General features: G+C 40.8%; 1 protein-coding gene and 1 pseudogene across 2 annotated transcripts in view; one reads left to right on the top strand and one right to left on the bottom strand.

Moving 5' to 3' along the window:
* WWTR1 (WW domain containing transcription regulator 1) overlaps positions 1 to 21,115 on the top strand; it is a 124,911-nt gene that overhangs the window by 51,130 nt on the left and 52,666 nt on the right. The window lies entirely within an intron of this gene.
* LOC116666863 lies at positions 17,976 to 18,072 on the bottom strand (annotated as a pseudogene).

The following is a 21,115-nucleotide window of genomic DNA, read 5'->3' on the forward strand; positions in this document are numbered from 1 at the left end:
ACCCACGGCCTGCATTTGTTCAGAAAGTGATGTCTTACTCTGCACAGAGCCCACGGGGGAATTCTTGGACTCCACTGGGCTTAGTTCTTTAAAATATTTATTTTCTTTTCATTTTGGATTTAGATTCTTAAGATTCTGAGTATCTTCTTTTTTCTTCCAAGGGACACTAAGATTACAGAAAATTTCAGGAGTGCTTGGCTTTGGTGCCAGGCAGACCTGGGTCCAAATTCCTACACTATGAGCTCTGGGGCTTCAGGCAAGTCTCTTAAACTTTTGGAACCTCAGTTTCCTCATTTATAGAATGGGGATAATAATTTCTTTTTGCAGGATTGTTGTATTAAATGAGATAATGATGCCAGGAAAATTCTTGAGATTCTATCGGAAACCAACAGCTGGGTGGTAGCTAGTACTAACAGCTTCAAGAAGGTACTCTCAGGTGTATTCTTGACTTTGGTGTTTTGCTGTGAGTTTTGCACTGTTAGTTCTAATATGCTGCTGAGAAACAAATGATGCAAGGCATCTATTGGGAGAATTTGGTCCATTATAGATCAAGCACTAACACCTGTGTTCGGTGCAGCCACATGTTCAGGGACCCTCACTCTCTGCCTGAGATGGACCAACACCCGCCTGAAGGCATGCACCGTCTTAAATACAGATGCTGATTGTTTTTGATTAAACAAACACAGAAAAAGCTGTACCTACAATAACTTAATAAAGGGTGAGGGAGCTTATTTCTTCAGGAAAGATAATCACTCACTTTCCAAAAAGATTTGCAATGAAATTATTTTTCAAAGGGAGCTCTCTGTGTGTTTAAAATGTGTCTAAAATAAACCAAATGAAAAAGGATTTCAGCAGAACTTTCAAGGGCACAAAGTAAAGTGCTCTTATGTCCAAGGTTGCTTTAATTCCAAGCATCCTTCTCAGAGCAGTCTACAATTGTTCCCATCGCTTACTATTCTCTATTTTAAACTTAGCTTCAGAATGCTTATGCCGATGTTCATGAGTACATCTTCTAATGCTATTTTAGTTTTTCTCTCTCCTTCTTAGTGGATCCTTGAGACATGAAGTAGTAGTCATTGTCGTCAGCACGTGACAGAGGGAAGGGTCATTGAGTCTTTTTGATCCTCCGTTCCCTCATCAGCAAGACGCTAATATATCAGCATTGCTTACCTAACGGTAATTGTGAAGCCCAATAATAATAACAAACATTTATAAACAGTTACGATGTGCTGGGCACTATGCTAAGAGCTTTACATGCCTCAGTAACTTTAATTTCAAGATAACTTTATGGAGTGGGTCCTTTTGTCCTAATAATAATAATGATAGGTAATGCTGATTGATGGCTTTCTACCTTCCAGGCTTTGTTTTAAGGTCTTTGTATTTCATAGAGATTGGTGGGAAACTAAGGTACAGAGTGATTAACTTGCCCAAGTTTATACAAACAAGTGTGGGAGCTAGGATTGGAACACAGCCTAACTCCAGACCTCTTTTTAGAAAATATAATTAATTAATTAATTAATTAATCAATCAATTAAATTGAAGTATAGTCAGTTACAATGCATCAATTTCTGGTGTACAGCATAATGTCCCAGTCATGCATATATGTACATATATTTGTTTTCATATTCTTTTTCATTGACACTATGAGCTCTGAGGCTTTAACAATAAAAAAAAATTTTATAATTAAGCCTTTTTTTGGTTTCATGGAGATATAATTGGCGTATAACATTGTACAAGTTTAAGATGAATTACATGATGATTTGATACATGTGTATATTGCAAAATGAGTACCTCATTAGGTTTAGATAACATCCATCACCTCACATAGTTACAGATTTTTTTCTTGTAATGAGACCTTTTAAGATCTCTCAGCAACTTTTAAATATACAATACAGTATCATTAACTGTAGTTTTGCTGTAAACAGTCAACCAAACTTATCTATCTTATAACTGGAAGTTATTCTTTTTGACTGCCTTCACTCATTTGCCATCCCCCACCCCCAAACCTGTTAGCCACTATTCCATATCTCCACTTTTCAAATAAAGAAACTGAGAAATACAGAGAGGCTGAATAACTTGCCCAAGGTCACACAGCTAGTCAGCGGCAGATGTGGCCTTCAAACCAGGTGTTCCCTGACTCCACCACCCACACCGTTGTCTGTTGAACGATATGTTCTCTGGGGTCTGAGGCTGTGGGATTGGACGCTGCTCTGAGGGCTTTTTGGCCTCTGTTGTCATAATAGCAGAGAACATCCCTATTAAAGGCAGGTCCCGTCGAAGGCCCACAGCAGCAGAGCTATTGTCTTGGGTATTAAATCTGCAGCTTTTTGCTTCCTGTGGTCAGAGGGTCACAGAGAAGTGGGCTCTCCTTTTCTAGGTTAATTGGTGTTCTGGCATAGCAGTGGGTTCCGGAGTGATTTTCCTGGGACGGCTTGCTTGGGGTCCAGGAAGGGCATTAGAAGCGTCAGAGCTAATTCCCCAAAGGAGAATGGTCCAGAAAAAAAAAAATGAGTTCCTGAAGGCCATTGTGTTATCAGTGGCAGCGTCTGAGAGAGCCGGACAGGAATACGAAGGCTTGTCTTTGGAAAATGGCCAAAGAACATTTAAGCTTCAGAACAGACTTTAGTATTTCTTTTTGGACACTTAACTATCCCTTCCCCTAATTATCGTTAAAACTGGAGTTGAGAAGGAAGTGTGCTGTTTGAGTTTATTTACAAATAGTCAGAATTCTGGGTCCACTGAAATAAAGGTATCTCTCCAAACTCTACCAATTTATGGAGAACTTTGAAAATTAATTGGGGAGGAATTCTACTGAAATTTATTTTGACAACTTGAGACTAAAACACTTGGGGAGGTTTTATTGGTAAGAGAGAAGATATGTCACAAAAACTTGCTATTTTTTGACAGTATACAAAACTTCAAACATGCAAGTAGAGAGAATAGTATAATGACCCACCGTTCATATATATATATATATATATGTATAAAAACCCTGTGCCCCTAGAGTGAAGAACGGTTAACATTTGCTGTATTTGTTTCATATTTTTAACAGAAGTATTTTTAAGCAAATAATAGATATGATATTTTAAGTATGAATACTTGAATAATTATCTCTAAAAATTAAGGATATTTTCCTACTTAACAGAATTGCCATTTTCAGGCCTAATACATTTAACAATGATTTTTTTTCATTTTGAGCATTTCCAAATCAAAGAGGTGTTGAAAAAGAGTGTATTCCTCCTTCATCTGGTTTCAGCAATTCTTAACATTTCACCACATTTCTGTGTGTATATTCTTTTCTTTTTTTCATTAAATCATTTGAAAGCAAGTTACAGGCAACATGAGATTTCCACGCTTGCATGCATCTCCTAAGAATGAGGACATCCTTTTACACAATAATAAATACCATGATTACACCCAAGAAAAGTAACCTGAATTAAATAATACAACCTAATATTCCGCCCTTATTCAAATTCTCCTGGTTACAAAATGTCTTTAGCGTGTGTGTGTGTGTGTGTGTGTGTGTGTGTGTGTGTGTGTGTGTGTGTGTGTTTTCCCACTCCAGGATCCAATCAGGGTTCAAGTATTACATTTAGTTTTTTCTCTCTTTTGATTCAGAAAAGTGCCTCTCCCTCTTACCATTTTGTTTCTTTTCACGTTAACTTTAAAAAAAAAAAAAACATTTGAGACCAATGTTCCACACGGGCTTCTTATGATTAAATGAGGTTAAAATTTTTGACAAAGATACAACATAAGTCATTTTGTGAATTTCTTACTGCATGACATCAAGACACAAACAATGCTTTCTTAATATCATCTAATACCTAGTGCATACCCAGACTTTCCCAATTCTCCCAGATTTTTTTTTAACATTGGTTTGTTCAAAGCAAATATTGTGCACCATTTTTAAAAAAAACAAAGTAGAAAAATAAACTAGTCTTAATTCTGTTTCTTGTAAACACGTGAGGTTAATGCTTATATTTCTGCTAGATGGTAACTACATCCCTTTTTCTTTTATAGAAATTACTTTAAAAAATTGAAATAACTTTTCGTTATTTTTAAAAATGAAATATAATTTTTGTAGTAAAGAACACAAACCTTAAGTATGCTGCTTGACGCATTTTCACAGATTGTACACATCTACACAAGCAGCTTCAAGAAACAGGACATTTCCAGCTCCAAGAAGTACCCCTCCTGTCCCCTTCTAGACCCTTGTATGCCAAAGGTGCCCCTCTCCTGATGTCTAGTGTCCTGGGTCATTTGCCTGCTCAAAATTACTTCAATTTCCCTAAAGGAGGGAGCACAAATTAGAGAAGCCCTAAAAGATATGTATATTTTGGTTAGGGATTATGAAAACCCACCTTCAATCAAAGACATGTTAAATAATATACTGTATATATTTTGACACAAAATAATTCCCACCACAACGTTTTGCATAATGCTTTCATTCAGTAGCTTCCCCTGCTTCTGGAGAAATGGGATTTAATCCAAAAACGCTAAAGGTTAAGTTATCAATAGAACTCAAAGGGCATTTTGTCTCCATTTGTATAAGTCATTAAATGTTTTTTAAGTCCACGCATATGTTAACAATGGAGGCAGTCAATTATAGGGGAGCTTAGCAAGGCATTCCTAGAGTTCTCCTCAGTGGTGAGCAGCATGGAAGCGAATTCGGGAAAAGAGCAACTCTTTTCAACTGAAGGAAATTATTTTAATTAGTAACTCTCAAAGGATAATAAACAGTCAAATAATTCTGAAATCTCTTGGCTTTGGGACAAGTAATTACAATGAACGTGCAGTTTAAAAAAAGGAAGCAAATGAGGCTGGGGGGCATGTATAATCAATTAAATGCAAGTAATTACATTACAAGGGCTTCATGACCATTTTATGGTACATTAACAGTGGGGGAAAGCATGCCTCCTGCATTCTAGTAAGAAAGCCGACAGATAGCACAGTGTCTGTACAAGTCTCTTGACCCAGAGTTGGTTTTCATGGACTTCCAGGCTGTTGGGCTTTGCAGCTGCTAATGGAGAACCTAATGAACTGGGCGGAGAGATGGAGGCCTGCTGATACGTTGTGTCTAGTGAAGCCTTAGATCACTGGTAAGCCCCACGGAAGTCAGCTCACGTGGGTCCCGCATTCCGCATCTGGGTGGTATTGCTGTAGGTACCTAAGTGTGACTTTGCTCTGTGTGCCTGGAGTTTTTTAAGGGGCGGGATAGGGCTCTACCTTCTCTGGTGTGGTTTTCAATGTTGCATGCCCTAGTGACATGAACCGCGAATGGACTTGCTAAAGTTAGAAGCGAGATTGAACAGCTGGGTTGATGGCCTAGTGCTGGGTTCCCACCAGTTGTTTCAAGAGGATGGAGAGGAGCCACCCACAGTGCTTTGCAGCAGCTGTGCCCCTGAGCCAAGGGAAGCTACGTTTGGAAAGCCCGCTAAGAATAGACAGACTGCCCTCAGGCTCCTGATTTTACCGTAAGGAGGAAGGTCAAAAGGCTTCTAGGTGTAAACAGCTTAGATCAGTTTTTAAAAACATTAAGTTTAATTTCAAGTTTTTGTATATAGAAATGTATATATATACATAAACATATGGAAACTTGAAATAAATTTGCATTTGATACACACACACACATGCCTATATATGCCTCTCTCCATCCCTATCTCTATTAACTCTGCTTTGGATAAACTATGTCACTGGGATGCTTTGGAATCACAGCTTCATAGCATCACACCCACATTTGCCCACTGGGTCTGGATGGGAACTGCCTGTAATTTTTTAGTTGTGGCTCGTTGGGTATAAAAATATTTCTATAATGTCTGAAGCCTATTGTGTGTTCAGACAATGCTGCTGAATTGAATCTGAAGCTGTGCTTGGAATAAATACCACAAATGGTATATTCTAATTTCTAAAATGTACCCTACAGCATATTAATAAAGTGAAAAAAGATAACCCCTAAAATAAATTGGAGAAACGTTGGGTTAAGCTAATTTAAACACAGAGCCTTTTATAATAATGGCTAATATATTGTATACATTTTAGGAGGGGAAATTAACATTCTGTGTTTCCCAAACTTATTTGATAACAAAACTTTTTTTAGGTGTAGGCTTGGGCGATTATCTTTTTGGACTAACATCCCATAGAACATATTTGAGCTTACCCTGCCCGGAGCTGCATCTCCTCACAGCCAGTGTGACTGAGCCCAAAAGCCTTTGTCACCTGAGAAGCAGCTTTTAGGTTGAAATGTCACATGAGGTCCATCCATGCCGTGATGCTGTTGGCAGACTCAGAAGTATCCACCTCATTAGCTCACAGTGACTTAGGATTGGTTACCACCTCCACCCTGTACCCCCAGCTAAGGGCACACTTTCACTTTCATCTTTTTGTAAAAATAGTTATCAGTATTATGGGAATTTTCCAGACCAAAACTTAATTTCCTGGCTTATCTTAGTGTCCTTTTGTAGGACCATGTTGACAAAAATTTAATGTTCAAGGAACATTTTGGAGCAAACTAAGAAAATACAGATCATTTATTTAGATATTCATATAAAGTCAAGTTTCTGTCATTTTCCTCTTGATTTCATTTCAATGTAGTAATAGGCTTCTACCCTCTTCTCACTTTAGGCAACGCATGATAACTAACGTGTACATATTCCTGCACTTTGTACTAACATCGTACTTATTATGTGTCTGAATATGCACATGTGAACCTTTTCTCAACAAGTGGTTTTAAATGAATGCAAATCCTAACCTAGGTTTCTTCTAGTACAACTATTTTCATTTCAGAGCACATCACAGAAATGTACTTTGTGTGAAGGTTAAAAAGGTAAAATGTTATAAAAAGCTAAAAGGGGGTAATTTAGGAAAATTAGAATGATCACCAATACTTTTTTTTTCCCCTTTGGAAAAAATAAAATAGGAAAGATGAATCCACATGTTGAGAATAGTTACAGTCAACGATGAAAGCTAGTAACCTCACATTATAGGATGAACACATTTATGGAACTCCAACCTTACTTGAATATTTTTCCTAGCCATCAACATTAACAAAAACTAAAGACACATCAGGCTGAAACGGCTGTCGTCAGGGTCAGGTTTCTGAAAGAGCCAGCTTTCCCGGAGGCTGAGCCTTTGACGTCACCACCCACGTCGCCTGGCTCTCCTGTCCTGCTCAATGCAGGCTACCTTGGGGTCTCCAAATCCATCTTCAGAGTCCTTTCAACTCTTCCTCTGAGGTCATAACGGAGAGCTTGGCTTTGTATTTGGTTTATGTTTGTTAAAGTCGTATTTGTATCTCTTCCTCTTCTTCCTCTCTGGCGTTGACTACAGGATCACATGTGGCTAATTTGTGTTACTGTCACGGGAGTCCCTTTTCTTGACAGGATGGGCCTGATTAAAACCAGGCCAGTTAAAAGGTCAGCTTTACAGGCAAGTTTACATACTACGGGACTCAGGGGCTTCAGGAGGGATGAGGAGGGTGGTGGTGTGTTACTGAAGCAAGATGGGAGAATTTTTTTTTTTAATGGAGGTACTGGTGATTGAACCCAGGACCTTGTGCATGCTAAGCATGCACTGTACCACTGAGGCAACCCCCAACCCCGCCAAGAACCTATCTTAAAGGGCCCTTTCTTCTGAAGGACAGCCGGTAGGGGATGTTACTCCAGGACCAGAACAGTCAGGCTATCAGGCAACTGTCCATACCCTCTTATCCTTCCTTCCTAATGCTCCAGGTTATTTGCATCGGCCTTTTTGAGTTCACAAGGCAGTATCATGTCTTGGAGAAAAGCCCCAGACTTGGCTCTGTAAACAAGATTGGGCTCTCTGCTGTGTCACATAGAACCTCAAGAAATTTATTAAGTCATTTAACTTTTCCCAACTGAGTTTCTGGATTTAAAAATGGAGGTTAATAAGTCTGTTAGGTGAGGATCAAATTAAGATCATTTTTGAAGCTATAAGATGTTATGTAAGTGTCAACTGTTACTATCAGACATTATTATTACCATCATTATTGTGAATATTTTGATGTATGACTAATAATGAATCACTGTTATCATGATTGTCATTGTTAATGAATATAATACCGATTCATCCATTCATTCGTTCATTCATTCATTTGACAAACATTTATTTATTGAGTGTCTACTATATGCCAGAGATGGTGCACTTTCAGGGCCCATGGTGGGTGGCACTTGGAGATTTGGTTGCTTAGTTTTTTGAATCAATCTGGAATGAACTGATACTGCTTTCATTTGTTTTAGAGGATGTTGCAGCATTCTTTAACTTTTATGTCCTTCCAGGGACTTGTAAAGAACAAATCTTCCTGGATGAGTTTTTGAGTACTTGATAAATAAGGATATATGAGATCTGCAGAAGATTCATTTGATACAGATGCTGAGAAGCAAAATGATTTGTTAAAGAAAACCCATTAAATATATTAACTCCTTCCTTCCTATTTTTCAGTCATTGATTTCATGGGTGAGTAGTTTTTGAGTATCTGCTCAGGGTCAGACTTTCTACACTAAATTCAATGTTGGAACTGCTGAGAAGTTGAAAGCTTATTTAAAGTCTCCTTCAGTTTCAATTTCAACACCCTTTTTAGAAAAATCTTATGGAAAGGAAAAATCTAAATGCATCCTGTAAAGAAAATCCCATTTCCTCTAACAATTATTACCGTCTATATCCTGCTTCATTCCTCGGACAGAGTTCCTGTCCAAGTCAGTGGGAACTGTGAAACGGGTCTGAAGGCAGGATGTGTCTCTAAGTGGGAGGAGGAGGACCTTTGTGGTTGGTCATCAGATTAAATTTAAACCATTATTTGGAGTGTCTATATAATTAATGTAGGGGTTAAAAAATGAAAAATACAGCTGCAAGGGTATGTTTCTCCCTTTAATACAAAAAGAAAAAAGTCAGGAGGGACAAGAAGAAAACAAACACAGTTATAGAAGGCATGCATTCTCTTTCATAAGAAGAATCGAAGTTAGTTTCATCCTAATCTTTCTGGATGCAATAAATGCCTCTCCCTTCTGGATTAGGCAGATGACAGCAATAACAGCACCGCAGCTGGGAGTCTCCAAAGCTGACAGGTGCTGGATATAAGATGCCCCAGATTGTCCTGTGAAGTGGAGACAGGGCTCGGGATGACAGACCCTGCTTGATCTGCCCGAGGACAGAGCTGTTCGTCTGTTGACGCCTCGTTCAGAGTCTCCCCTTTGCTCAAACAGCTGCCAGAGGCAGCCATGAAATATTGCTTAATTATAGAATTTCCCTTGATCCTCCTTATCCCTTCCTTCTGCTGCTTCCCTTCTACCCCCTCATGCCCCTCCCTGGTTCACAGCACCTTTAGGCTAAGCACTCAGGGGAGTATTACAATGGCGCCTTTCCCAACTCACAGTTAAGGGACTGACAAGATGTTCAGCCCTACACTCCAGCTGTGGAATTATTCTCGGATCTGTAATTAGCAGTTACAGGTTCAAATGTGGAATGCAACGTTATTTTTTAAGCAGGAAGTGAGTTCACTTGGAGGAAGGGAGGATATCTTTTCACATTCTCTTTTTTTCTGATTGAAAAAATAATGCTTATTGTACAAAATGGAGAAAGTACCAAGAAATCTAAAGATATGAATACAGCCTCCTTTCCCCTTATTCATAGGTATGGATGTTAACCAAAGTGGGATTATGTTCACTTAGCAATATATTATGAACATCTTTCCATTTAAAAAAATTTATGCCATTTATAATATCCATTCCATCTTCCATTGTCCAGCTTAATCATAATTTATTTAACCATTTAACACATTTGAGATATAAACAAAACTGCAGTGAACATCCCTGCATATACATATTGCATACTTGTTATATTGGTTTGGAATTATGTTTGTGATTAACAGGGATATGAAATGAGATGATTTATTTATCTCTAACATTAAAGTAAGGCAGTCAAGGGCTGATGTGGTGGTTCCACCTGTACTTATCTTTTTTCTACTTTGTTGTTCTTACTCAGTGGATTTCATTCCTCATGATTTAAGAGGGCTGCTGTAGCTCTGGCAATCACATCCACAGTCCAAGCTGGAAAAAAGAAGGGTAGAAAGCAGAAAAGTCTGTGTATCCCTTCCATTTAAAGAACTGCCCCAGAATTTCACATAGCACTTCTGTTTATTGCCTAGAACTTAGTCTCATGGCCACATCTAGTACCCTGAAGAGGGAGAGATTCAGAAACAGCTGGTCATCTCTGCCATTATCTGTTTCCTTGGTATAAGCTTTGTGGAAGTGGAGTTTCTGGTTCAAAGCTTTTTCAAGGATTTTGTTATGTGTTGACAAACTACCTTCCAGAAAGATGTTACCCAGTTAAATTTAGTAATATGCAAGAGTGACCCTCAGTAGGGCTGTGGGTTCTTTGGTGAACATTTTAAGGGCATTTTTAAAGCTGTTTTCCTGAAGCTGTGTTTTTTTCTTTTGTTTAAACCACACATTCTGCAGAGGGTTGATGTGGGGATTTTTGACATATTTACAATTTTTCTTCACATGTATATGTATGTATGTATATATATATACATATATATATATATATATGTATATATATTGTAAGATTGTAAAATCAAAACATTAAGAATAAATTTTAAAAAACAGTACATGTCCATTGCTGAAATTTTAGAAAATGGGAAAGTTTTTAAAAGAGAAAATTAAAACTACTTACTATTCTGCCACCCTTTTAGCTTCCACCAGCTACCTAAGTGAAGAATAGTGTGGTTTGGATGGGGAAGTAAATCATAAAAAAATTGAAACAGGGGCATATTTCTGTTCTTTGTTGAATATAAGAGATTAAAGCAGTAGTATATTTTTGATTAACATCCACCTGTGGATACAAAGCTACCTCTCTTTGGAGTTTGCATGAATATGCTTTGTATAAAACTATAGTACTTTTTAGGCAAAATTTGTTTTTCCATTTTGTTGAGTCACAGAAGCTTCAGGTCTTCCTGCATTTCTGTATCAGATCTGTGCCCCCACTTTTTGGGATGAACTATAGTCATCCTGTAAATGAGTAAAAACCAAATTATAAAACTTCTGGAGCGTCTCTGTTAGGAAGAATGGAAAGCCATTGGATACTCTTTTTCTAGTGTTCAACCTTATGCTTTTCACTTCAAGCTGAAATCTTTTCTACTTTAAGCATGAGGCTGAAAGTCTTGTGCTGACATGGGATCCTCATCACCACGAACGGTGTCTAACAAGGGCACTAAAGGAATCTCAGCTTTGGCCTTTCCTTACATTGGATCTGAGAATTGTTATTATTAGAAAGCGCAAAAAAAAAGAGGGAGTGGAGGTGAAGGAGCCACCCTGAAGATGGTGATTTGCTAGTTCTTTTGCTTTTTGAGAATGTTTTCATCTCTAGATTAGTTATTACTTAGCTACTCTGACTATGTGAAATCAAATTGATCTGCAGTGAATTGATGTCCAACAATATTTTCCCCCAATTTCTTGGGTTCATTGTAGCATAGGGTGTTAGCTAATTTTTTGCATTTGAATCCCTCAGATCTTTTTAAACAATTGGGATAGATTTTCATAAGGGAAAGGAGGGGAATTAATATTTTATTATATTATAATGTTTTACTTTGGTTATTTGATGAAATATTCAAAATGGCTGTTCTTATACCCATTTTACAGTGGAGGAAACTGAGGCTCAGAGATGTTAAGTTTCAGTGGTCTCCTCACTGGTTAATAGCAGAGTAAGAGTTCAAAACCACTGCACCACTGCCTCATTTGGGTGATGCTTACAACCAAAGATGCCAAGAAATACACATAAAGAGACGTTGTGGGCTGGGTTTACAGGAAACATAATCAGTGTTGCCCAGTGATTATCTTCAAGGCCCACAGTGTCCCTTTCCCCTCCCTGCCTTGGAAGCCTGACTCGACACCCCCCACCTCGCCCCTTTTATTGTCTTCGATCCTCCTCTTGTGAAATGAGATGCTGGCTCTGAAAAGCATCTCCAGTCTTTCTCCAGACTGGGGTTGGGGTTCGTGCCAGTCTTTTCTCTAGTTCCATGTGTCTTGTCTTTCAAACATGTGCAAGAAGTGACCGACAGCCAGAGCCCAGGGTGGCTCATCCTCTTCCCAGAATTGAGAAAACAAAACCAACAAAAAGGACTTGACTCTCTCCACATGAATAGAGGAGAAACTAGACTAACCCAAAAAAATTTTCGGTTTTAAGGGGGCTTTGCCATCTTCCTTTAGGCAAGTGACATTTAATTCATTTGGCCCCGTTAGCACAAACAGTGTGTCAATGTCCCATTTAAGAACAACTGGAAAAACAACACGTTGAAACATGTGCTGGGCACGGAGAGCCTGGAAAAACAATTTTCAAAGTATTTGAGCATTTAGAGTAGTTTGGTGGCTTAAAAAAAATTCTTTTAAAAACTGATTTCGAGATTAAAGCTGCTTCCCAGATGTCAGATGCAGCTGATACAGGGACCATATCTAACATGCAGCTATTGAGACAGAATGTCAGGCTTTGGACCATTTATAATAACAATAAAAATAGGATCTGTGCTCTGTTCACCTCCACACCACCCTTTATTTCATTGCCACGACCTCCACATTCATTTGCCAGCTCCTGGGGCTGATGCTAGATCATCTGTTGTTACGTCCATCCCAGAGCAGAGGATACCGAGGTCTTCAGGACCATATGCCTGTTTAAGTGCCATGAATTCAACTCTACATGCCTAGCAAATCCCAACATAAGTTTTGGGGACAGCATCACTTCCTCTGGAGCTTGGCTGTAGAAATAGTACCATGTTCTAACTCTGGAAGTACTTGGCTGTGTTGGACTTAAGTAAAGACCTTATAATATACACAAAGTGTAGTAGATGGTACGTTATGGGCCATTTAAAGGATTTTCAGTTGTAATTTTCATCACACTCTACATTTGCCAAAACTGATTTTGGAACTGAATGCCCATGGAAGATACAGCCCCACTGTAAACACAGCTTCTCAAATGAATGAATGGATGAATGCCTTTCACTTCCTACGGATAATTCTAGAATTTACCTTTCATTAAGAGCCTCATTTTTCCTTCACTTCTCCTCAGCTCCATCCCATATTTTTGTTTGTAAAAAAGGAGAAAGTGGGAAAATATGTACTCAGTCCACATTTTATACTTGATATCTGGAAATAATGAAACATGGTAAAAATCAACTCTTACATTGCTGTTCGGTTTCAACACAAGAAACTTAATATAATTTATAAGTCTTTTAATACTATTATCGATCCCGAAATGAAAAGAGAAAAAAAAATGCTAAGCGTAGATAATACAATTGCAATACAGTCAGAATTCTTTAGAAGGGCGCTTGGCCAAAGGCAAACAATCAAACAAAAATGCAGTCCTTTTCTTTTACTTCTTGCTTTTTTGGGGAATAGGAAAAATGAGGTTAAGCCAGAGTTGGCCCAGTTTAAAGAGACGACGTCAGGTTTGCCAGTGTCGGGTGGCTTTGGGGACCTCAGCGGGGATGACGGGGTGCCTCTCACACAATAGCTCACCCTCTGAAGCAAGGTTGGTGAGTCACACCTCAGGGCTGTGTTAGTGAGTCACCAGGTTCCCAAAGTGGCGCGTTCAGAGTGCCCCCCCCCCCTTCTTTCCTACCCCAGGGACGAAACTGGTAAGTAAACCCCTGCAGGAAGGAACTAAGGCTGTTACAGCCTCAAGTGGGCTCGCTCCGCACTTCGGGTATGACGGCAGCTCCGCCTGACTCAGCCTCTTCCCGGACCGAGCAGGTTCAGGAATGAACGTGCAGAAAATCCGGAGATGCTGGGTGGAAAGGATTCGCGGAGGCAGATCCCGGCAGCTGGCCCGGCGGAAGCGCCCGCAGACCTTTCACGCCGCTGCGGCTCCTACCGCGGCTAATTTCAACAAGTGGAGGCTTCTTGGCACGGCTGTGATGGAAGTCGAGGATTAGAGCCTGGTAGTTAAAAATACAATCCCTGCCATTCATTCGGAATTCCAGAGAACTCTGACATTTTTTGAATTGGCAAGTGAATGGTAGAGACCGGAAACGGGTACCAAAATAATGCTCTGTCCTGTATCATCTTTTATTAGAGGAGCCTAAAAAAAACCCCCTACTTATATATGAGTTATTATTCCCGTGTCATAGACTGCAGCTATGTTTGTTGAGCTGCCGAAGTGAAAACCTGACCGGAACCTTTTAAATAAATTCCTTGCGGTTTCAGAGAAGGCTGAACTTCGTCAGCCTTCTATTATGTGAACACTCACCTTTATTGTATCGCATAAGGGAGTCGGTTTTTATAGCTTTGGGACTCAATCCATGAATGATAAGAATGTTTTGCTGATGGATGTGTCAGCTAGGTACATTTGCACCCTGACTTTCGCCTCTTTGTGTCTTTTATTCTTCTGCTTGTGCTGGCAAGAGATGGTACTGTTTAGGATTAGGGCAGAACAGAAGAAGAGTTGTAACCAATCATAGTGTTGTGAAAACTGCTTTGGGACAGAGAAGCACCAATTGGGTTAACAATAGGAAGGATGACAACTTGGGAGGGAGATTGATGGCTATAGAAAGAAAGTAAGACATGAGCTATGTATCTATTCGTCCAGGTGAAGGGCCAGCACTTTATTTCCCATTTTCAGTGTATTCAAAAGCTGAGTCCGTATCATCCAGCCTGACTGATGGGGTTAAGCAGAGGGGATCAATTTACCGATGGCGACTAATGAGGTTGGGTTGCCTGTTTAGACGTGGGCTTTGAGCTCCCACAGCGATGGTCACTCCCACTGCTGTGGAGCTCCCACTGTGAGCAGCTCCTACTACTCTCTGGGTTTAGGTGACAGCAGAGGCACTATCTGGAGAAAGAGTATGCCTCTGGGCCTGGGAGAATTAGTAAGCGTGTATGCCAGCTGTCTATGTTCTTGTGGTTAAGACCCACCTCTGCTGTCAGTCAGAAGAGCTAAGTTTCATTGTCAAAAAGACAAAACAAAGCAAGAGGCGCTACTCAAAGAAATGCAAGATGTGAGTAAGATCTGGTGTGTCATTTCCTAGGTCTTGAAATTTAAATCAGAACACACTACCGGCGTATTTAATGCGACTGAAACATAGGCAGCCTTTATTCCTGGAATACAACAAAAGAAGCAGACCAGCTTTTGCATATTTGTATTTTAATTCTAATTGGGGAAATTTTCAAAACTTTAATGTGAGTCTTGGGCAAGTCTTGCCATCTGGTACTGGATTAAACACTGGCATAGCGTTTGTTGCCTGCTGACAGTGGGTCCAATTTACTTGGCAAGCTCTGTCTGGGAAATTATCAGCCTCATGCAAATCTGTTTCAGTTTTCATTTTTTAACACTGATGAGTTTTATTGAACCTGTTCACAATAAGCAAGTTGCAAAGCTATTTCAGTTAAGTTTTTAAGCAAATAATCCTCAGTGTATGTAAACTTTTGTATAACATAAAGAGGGTGGTGAATTGGTCTAGTAAGTCAAAAAAGTTTTTAATGTCTGATTTTTAAAAACCAGATAATGTACTTTTGCCCTAAATTGAGCTTGTGAATATTTATGGTAAGTTTTATGGGTTGCAGGAGTATTGTTTTTTAGGGACCTACTATGTGTAGAACACTTTGCCCCATAGGGTCATTTTGGTCATCAAAAGAGCTTCTGTTCATTGGAAGAGAAATATTAGCACCCTCCCAAAAAAGAAAGAAGGGAGTGGTTAAAGAGAAACTGGGATTGGCAGGGGGATGAATCGAAGCAGCACTGAATTGGAATTGAGCTTTGAGCCAGCCAGTCTTGGTTTTATAACCCCAGGCTGCCTTTGAATTCCCATCTCTTTGCTGTGGTTCTCTCTAACCACCTAGCTAGGTTGTGGTGGAAAAGAGGCTGCTTCTAAGTCCTGCCTTAACAGCTCTGTTGATGGTAGGGAGCCCTGAGCAACGTCTGACACTAACATGAAACTAATATATTAAGGGAGGGAGGGCAGAGAGGAGGGGGAGTAAAAGGACCAAACACTTACATTTGAAGATGAAATCTTTGCCCATAGAGATCAGCAAGCAGCTTATGTTGCTACGAACTCTAAATTCTTTCAAAATTAAGCACTCATGGTCATTCCTATTTTTATATCTTTGTATGCTTCCAGTAATACAAAATGTGTTACATAGGCCTTCTCTATTTCAGAAAGTCTTTGTTGTGTGGCTTCCTTCCATAAAGTTAGTGTAATAGGTCATGAACTGGAGGGTAAGTTCGTCCAAAAACACCAGGCCTTTTCCTGGGCTGTAAGAAGCCAGTGGGTTCTATTTTTACAGATAAGATTTTATCTTTGCCTTTCATGTTTCTGTTGCTAGTCAGGATTTTATGTTTACAAAATGTTTTTCATCTTTATACCTGCCTAGTGTATCAGGCACAATAGGTATACGGTCCACACTTGTTGAATAAACTTGAGCCAAATGTTGCCAGCCTCGGGCTTGAGGCTGGGGCTGCCTTCCATGGATTCCCTTGCTGAGAAAGTGAACTTGGGAAGCCCAGTGAACTTGTTGCTGGCGAGTATAGGTTCTTGTCTTTCTTGTCCCATGCAGGAAAGAATTCAAGAGTGAGCCATAGTAGGGTGAAAGTAGATTTATTCAGAGAGATACACGTCCATAGACAGAGGCAGTCTCAGAAGGCGAGAGAGGCGGCCCCAGGTAAGGGGTGGCTAGTTTTTAAGAACTGGGTAATTTCATATGCTATTAAGTGGGAGGATTATTCCAACTGTTTGGTTGAGGGACATAGATTTGCAGGAACTGGGCCCCCCACGTTTGGCCTTTTATGGTCATCCTAGACCTGTCATAGCGCCCCGCAGGTGTGTCATGTAGCGTGCTAATATATTAGAATGATCCTATAATGAGGCTCAAGGTCTACCGGAAGTCGAATCTTTCGCCATTGGGGTGAGTTCTCCTCAGTTGCTGTGTTATTCTTTTAATGGTTGTTCCCTGCCCCCTTCTCTCCTGTCTCAGACTAGTCCTGAAATTGGCAGGTGACTTTGGTCGTCACACGTTTCCCAGAACAGACCCTTTTCACCCTTACAAGAAGGAACCAGTGCGTGTGTTAGCTTTTCTACCCGTGGCTCATGGATATGGGTGCTGAGACTGGGATGGGTTACATGCCTTGTCCACTGAGGTCACACAGGATCACAGCTACATTACTACTCAGGTATGTGTGACTCCAAGACTGTGGTCTTTCCAGAGCCCGCAGTGTCTTACACTGTGTCTCAGTAAGCTGTCAAGGGCCGTGGGGACTAGGGACCCGGGGGTGACTTGGACCTCAGCTGTCCTTGCGAAGATGAGTCTGGAGGTGGATTAGAGAGGGAATTGTCAGATAGAGAGGGTGGGGAAGGGTTGGAGGGCTGGAGGAGAACCGGAGGGGCCGGAGGAGGGGAGGGGAAGCCTGGAGGCCACTGCCCTCATCAAGGTGAAAGGTCATGCAGGAGGCTGGAGGGGTGGAAATCTGAGCTAAATTAACAATGCCCTGGAGGCTGATGGGAGGGGCCAGGCCGAGAGCGGAGGGTGCCTGGGGGGTGGTAATGCTGCCTCCCTCCCCCAGTGATTTCAGTGACATTTTTAACACACAGAATTTCCCTAATACATAAAATGGCTTTCTAAATTGGTGTCTTTATTGAAGAACACGTTCATTCTGGAAGGAAAAATTATTTAACACAGCACAGTTTTCCGTGAGTTACCATTCCAGCCAAATATCTTCTCACAGAAGTGCTGACCTTTCTTGCCCCTGGGCAGGGTGCAGGTCCTCAGGGCTGAACCTCTTTTCCGACCTGGGGAGGTCTCTCAAAGACCCCGATGTAATTGCAGGTGAGGAGTTGGTCTGTCCTTTCTGCCACTGTGAAAGAAGGTGGTCCAAGAAATATTGGTCAAACGGGCCCCCAAAGGAAAAGGAAAAGACCACCCTCATCGTCTCTGTTCCAGGCACCGTTTCCACTGCACCCCACCCGGGGCCCTCATGTGAAACCCTTGCAGTTTCTTTGCATGTCATCCTTGCGCAGGGGCCATGCTAACCTCTGTATCGTTCCAATTTTAGTATATGTGCTGCCGAAGCAAGCGCCAGACTTTTTTTTTCTATTTAGTCCAGGAAAAAGAAAAAAAATTTTTTTTTGGTGTCGAGAAGAGTTTTTCTTTCCCTTAGAAGCTGACATTCTTTTTTCTTTGAAAATAGCATGGGGTCAGGTAATTGATCCCATTTCCCTTCTTACTTTGGCCACTGGAAGATAGGATTCAAATCTGTAGTTTATCTGCAGTAACTTTTTAGTACCCATGACTTGCATATCCATGCTTCATTTTCCATTTTGTCTTTTTGTACCTTCATGAGTATTTTTGTTTTTCCTAGTTCTGAAAACAATACAACGTAACTGTTAAAAACCTGGGAAGTACAGAAGAATTTAGATAAGGGGGGAAGATCTCCAGAGAGCCCGTTACTTATGTGTATCACCATAAATGGTTTGGTATCTTTTTTCATTTTTTTTTTCATTTTCTTCTTCTTTTTGAAAAAAGATAGATATACATTTTATTATTTGGATTTTTCCCTTAACGGAGTCACTGGGGATTGAACCCAGGACCTCGTGCATGCCAAGCACGTGTTCTACTACCAAGCTATACCCCACCTTGTTCTGTTTTCAAACATGAAAACTGTATAGAATGTGTGTTCATGGAATACACATCAATAGGCAGATTGAATATATACATATTGAATATATATATATTTCCCCTTACCCCCAAAAGAGAAACTGGACTTTTAAACAGCAGAGAGAGAGTTTCTTGAAGGGGACTCAGCAGGGAGTGACATCAGGGAGGAGGTGGGAGTAGTAGGGAAGTGGGGATTAATCTAGCTAAACTGCGGGTCCTGGCAAACAGTAAGGTTACACTGAGAAATTCGAGAAAGGAAATGACTCAGGAACTCTAGCGAGGGAGAAGGGATGAGACAGCTGTATGAAAGAGCGTGTGTTTTATTCTGCTTTTGGGAACGGGTGAGGGGAGCTAAATGATTTGAACAATAAGGGACTTTAGTTTTCAAATCAAATCATAAGCAGTGGATTAAATTCTCGTGAGCAATGCCCTTGCTCTTGGCATTCAGACGGGGAGCTCCCTAGACATCGCATAAACTGAACTCTGGGGCAAAGCTGACGTGGGGTCACCTGGTCTGCAGAGGCTGGGAATTGGAGTGGCTCTCTTCTCGGAGTTGTTTCAGAGCAAGAGAACTGCTCACTTCAGAAAGGCTCCCTCTTGTACTCCAGTCTTTGGGGAATACAGTGAGTGACACTTCTAATTAACAAATCCGCTGGGAACAAAACTCCTTTAAAAGTGTTGGCTGGGTGTGGAGTTTGAAGGGTGGTCTGCGGTGGCTCCCACGGTCCTGGGGGAGTTCTGGGGCTTGAAGCCACGGCTGAGTTGTACAGCTCTGGGGTCAGATCTCTCGGGATGAGGGCCAAGGCGTCCACCCAGAAAGCCCTGCACGCTGGGGGTGAAGGCTGGTCAGCCATTCTGGCAGTCCACATGCATGCGGGGCTCATGTATCACTTTGAGTGTGAGCCTTTCTGCTCTCCCCAGATAGGGGAGCCCCAGCCCACATGTTCAGAATGGGAGGGGCGAGTGGAGGACCAGCATTTGGGAATGCATCAGTACAGTTCCTGTGTTTTTCCTACCACTGACAGGTAGCTGAGTGTCTGTTCCCAGCAGTGTCCTTATATGCCTTCCACCATCTGGTGTACATCACTGCATCCCACCGGGGCTGTGCTTATGCTGGTCCTGACACACTGTCGATACCCATGGTGTTAGAGGGTCTAAGAAAGGCTCATGAAAGAGAGAAGGATTCCTCCCCTTCTGGTACCACAGTGGAAAGTATTCATGTAGGACACGCCGCCTTGGAAAAAACGTTTTAATGTATCCTGAAGGAATAGTCAGTCAAAGGGTTTCTCATCTCTAATTATTTGCTAAAGGGAGTTTACTTAACTCTGATATCCTCCTCATCAATTGGTCCCTCACTCTGAAGGCCTGTGACAAAGTCCCTGAGGCTGGCTATTTGTTTCCACAGGACCAAAAGTGGACAAAAGGATTTTATGAAAGCTTTAAACAGAATTACAATGGTTATACTGAAGGTGGAACTAAGACCACTGTTTCTTTATGCTTAGGCAGTTGATGAAAATATCCAGTTGGGTGTTTACCCCTTATGTTTTCTTAACAAGATTGTCTTAGTTCTTTTATTTTTATTCCTCTCAGTTTATGTTTGATTATTTTTAAAGACCACCGATGACTCCTACACTACGAAACTTAATTTTGCCTTCTTTACCAAGGCTGACTTAAAAAAAAAAAACACACTCATTTTAAAGGTCTCCTTGGGAAAACATCCAAGTTTTCTCTCGAGGTAATGAACGAGTTCCCTATGGCAACAACTTCCATCCTGGGAGGAAGAAATCTGAAGAACTTTAGCAGTGGCAGAATTCAGATGTGAGGAGGTGGAAGCAAAAGAAAAGACGTAAGACTCCAATGCTAGAGACTGCACTGGTTTAGGATTAAGTCTAAATACTAATAGTGGTTTCCTACATTAAGGATTCAAGGGAAGCCATTGTTATTCAAAAGTAAGGTGTGTTTAACAGAAAGAGCAATCACGCTCCTTTCCCTGTGGATCCAGAAGGGTCTACAGTGTGTGGGGTTGACATGGCCCTTTGGTTTGGGAGAGGCAACCTAGCTACATTCAGCTTCTGCTATCAAAGTTGTCTTTGATACATAAAGAAAGATCTCTGATACAGTTCATAAAGCAGAGTTGTGGCACCAAATGAATACGCTCACCTTTGAAAGAAAAATGTAATAAACTCTCAGAAAAGATAGGGTTTACGGAGTAACCCAGGGTCTATGAGGCACCAGGGATGACTTGTGATGTGGTCTGGAAGGAGGCAGTCAAAGCTGGAGGACCCATCAGTCTTTCTAAGGACACGCTTGAAACTCTGGGCAGAAGCTGATTAAGTCATGATAACAAACGCTGGAAGTTGTCCATGACCAAAAGTCTAATCACATCTTCTCCTCTAGAAACCTTTATGGCTCGGTATCTGGGTTTCTCCATAATCTGGCACTTCCTACACTTACTTCCTGCTACT

This window comes from Camelus ferus, chromosome 1, assembly GCF_009834535.1.
Source record: "Camelus ferus isolate YT-003-E chromosome 1, BCGSAC_Cfer_1.0, whole genome shotgun sequence".
NCBI classification, from domain to species: domain Eukaryota; kingdom Metazoa; phylum Chordata; class Mammalia; order Artiodactyla; family Camelidae; genus Camelus; species Camelus ferus.